General features: G+C 25.6%; 1 long non-coding RNA gene across 1 annotated transcript; it reads right to left on the bottom strand.

The window, feature by feature from the left end:
- Nucleotides 1-1,565: 1,565 nt before the first annotated feature.
- Nucleotides 1,566-2,882, bottom strand: LOC136087299 (uncharacterized). The gene is made up of 3 exons (XR_010641698.1): nt 2,787-2,882; nt 2,571-2,629; nt 1,566-1,741 (listed from the first exon to the last, which is right to left on the bottom strand). It is a non-coding gene; the product is annotated as an uncharacterized LOC136087299 (long non-coding RNA).
- Nucleotides 2,883-3,101: the final 219 nt, after the last annotated feature.

The raw sequence follows: 3,101 nt of genomic DNA, 5'->3' as shown, positions 1-3,101 counted from the left end.
AAATTAATATTATTTAACGTAACGGCTACGGTATTAAAATTAAAATATTTTTTTATTTTATTAATTTTAATTGCATAGCTAATAATACTATATATTTATATTATTGATGCAAATAAAATTATTTACGCAAAAATTATGTACTTAAGATATTTTTAAACTTGAGTTTTAAACCTTCATGAACGACGTAGATGTAATGCTAATATATTTTTTTGAACTAAATTTTTTTTATTTTCGTTTTAGTTTCTATGTTCAGTAATTTCGTCATTTACAAAATGTCAAAATAAAATTGTTTAGTCGTGAAATTTAATGAAGTGCGGTACAAGGCACTTCTATTCTGAGGATACTCGGTGTATCCGGTATTAAAATGTTGAGTTTACTTTTGAAATAAAGATGTTTGAGCTCAGTAAATTTTTTAGTTGCTCTTTTTTGAGTTTTTTAAACACTTTTTAATTTTTAATATATATTTTTTTTAATTCACTTTTGAATTTGACGCTGCCACGATTTGAATTTGACGAGGCCACGTTCAGTAGTAACGACTTAAAGTTAATATATATTGTCTTCTTTTTTGTTTTTTTTTGTTTTTTTATTTTGCTATTTAATAATATTTACAATTTAAAAGTATATAAATGAAAAAATTGAAAGGAGAGGGAAGAATAAGACATTCTTTGCTTTATCAAGTTAAAGGAAAATTTCAAGAATAACATATAAGATTACAGGTAACACTATAATTAAGTTAATGAATTGAACTATTGTTAAAGAAAAGCATTTAAGTTGAGACATAATAAAATCTATATGTAATAATTTGGTGTTTCAAAAAGCATTTAATATTACTGTGGGAATAAAAATGATTGCAGTCATCTGCAAAAATTTAATGTCATTTGCTAAATTTAAATAATTTATGTAAACTAGGAATAACAATGGGCCTAAAACAAAGTCCAGGAAATTCCCACAACTTACGACATGCAGAAATCTTTGTTTTTGCTCATACTGTACAAATTGCATTTCATTGTCAAATAACTTTTGAACCAAATTAAGTTATTATTATATGCTCCACAGTATTCAAATCTTTTTCGTTAGCGCATTACAGTTTACGGCACCAAAGGTTTTTGACAGATCAATGAAAACTTCTCATGCTAAATTTTTATAGCTTAGTATTTGGTTGACTCTTTCTACCAATGCATGTTCAGCTGAACTTTTTTTGAAACTACCCAGCAAGCACGGGGACGTACAAAAAACGTACAATGAACGTTCAGACGGCACGTCTCGGATGAGTTCTAAACTGATTCTAGTTAAGACGCTTAAAGACGTCGTAAAAAGACTTAAATAAGACTTTCCGTTTAAGTGCAGTTATACAAAATTGGCCTAGAAAATACGTCTTTTAAACGTTTAAAAGACGTTCTGAACAACCTTTGAACATTCAAAAGATATTTGTTAAGAAATGCGGGTATTTTAGCAATCACAGAGTTTGTAGGGTTCTGGGGACACATTCAGAATTGCACATTCAGAAAACTTAACAGAAACGGCAACCAGTGTTCCTTATTAATTAAAACAAATAAAACACAAAATTAAAAGTATACACAAGATTAAAAATACTTCAAATTACATATCTAAAAAATATCATAAAAACTGTTGTCGTGATTTACTTTTTCACGGTCACCGACGCTTTTTCTACCTGGCGCTCTTTTCAGGATATTTCCAACGCAATTTTCTAGTTCATTCTTGGCATACTTGGTCATGGTCTCTGCAAAATACAAAAATATATATATATATAAATAAGATTTATAGAATATAAAAAAAAGAATATAACAAAGATGCAATCAAGATAGTTTATACAAATGTAAAGGCTAACTAAACTATTATTATTTTTAAATAAGAAGTTTTATTTTTAAAAAAAACAGACAACTTATTATGCATATAATAGTTTGATCGAAACCGTGAAACCAATAAATCAATTAATTTTATAATCAGATTTTTAAAATCAAAAAAACCTAACTTAATCATTTAAAAATAATAATCAGCCTTATCATTTAAAGATCATATTTAAGGATCTGCAAAATTTTGAGTTTTACCCACATTTTATTTTCATCAATTAATTTTATAGTCAGATTTTTAAAATTAAAAAAATGCCAGCTTTATTAATTAAAGAATAATCAACCTTATCAGTTAAAGATCATATTTAAGGATCTGCAAAATACTGTGTTTTCCCCATATACTGATATCTATTATCTATGTAAATGTTAGAATAATTGAAAGCTTTTTTGTTTTAAAAAAAGGCAAAGGAAATAACAATGTTACTGTTGATGCGCAACTATTAGTAGTTGCGTATCATTATTAGTTAAGGGGTCACTAACTGTAAAATTGGAAATTTTACAGTTACTGACCCCTTTAATGTTTTCTAACAAAAGTTCATCGATTTATAACACAGGAAATTATTATTTTTCTTTAAAAGTCAAAAAATCATAACCCTAATACCTATATACAAATACTACATCGTCTATATCAGTTTGAAAATATGAAGATCAACAAACATTCGTATGAGATAAAATTTGTCAGTCATTTGTGCTACATACTTCTTTTTCACTTAACTCTGTTCTTGAATCCTTTATTTTCAATCAAATGAGTCTTGAATCTATTATATATATATATATATATATATATATATATATATATATATATATATATATATATATATATATATATATATATATATATATATATATATATATATATATATATATATATATATATATATATATATACTATAAGATCATTCCTGCTTAACTAACCTTTTAACTGTAATTAATTATTGGACATCATCACTTGATAATATTCCAATCGACAACATTTATCTTGATTTTGAAAAATCCTTTGACAAAGTTCCACATAAATTTCTTATTTCTAAACTTATAGCTTATGGTATAAATGGATCAATACAATATTGGATTAAAAACCTTTTGTTAAACAAAGAGCTCTTGTTAATGGTAATTACTCAAACTGGTTACCCGTTAAATTAAGGTGATAAACTATTTTTGTTCAAAAAGTGTACACTTTGCAAGCATTTTATAGGTGAAATAAAAAGAATAAAAAACGATAAAAACTTT

Source organism: Hydra vulgaris, chromosome 11 (genome assembly GCF_038396675.1).
Source record: "Hydra vulgaris chromosome 11, alternate assembly HydraT2T_AEP".
Taxonomy (NCBI): Eukaryota; Metazoa; Cnidaria; class Hydrozoa; order Anthoathecata; family Hydridae; genus Hydra; species Hydra vulgaris.
Note: the sequence above shows the minus strand (reverse complement) of the source record. Positions and strands in the feature narration are given on the sequence as shown.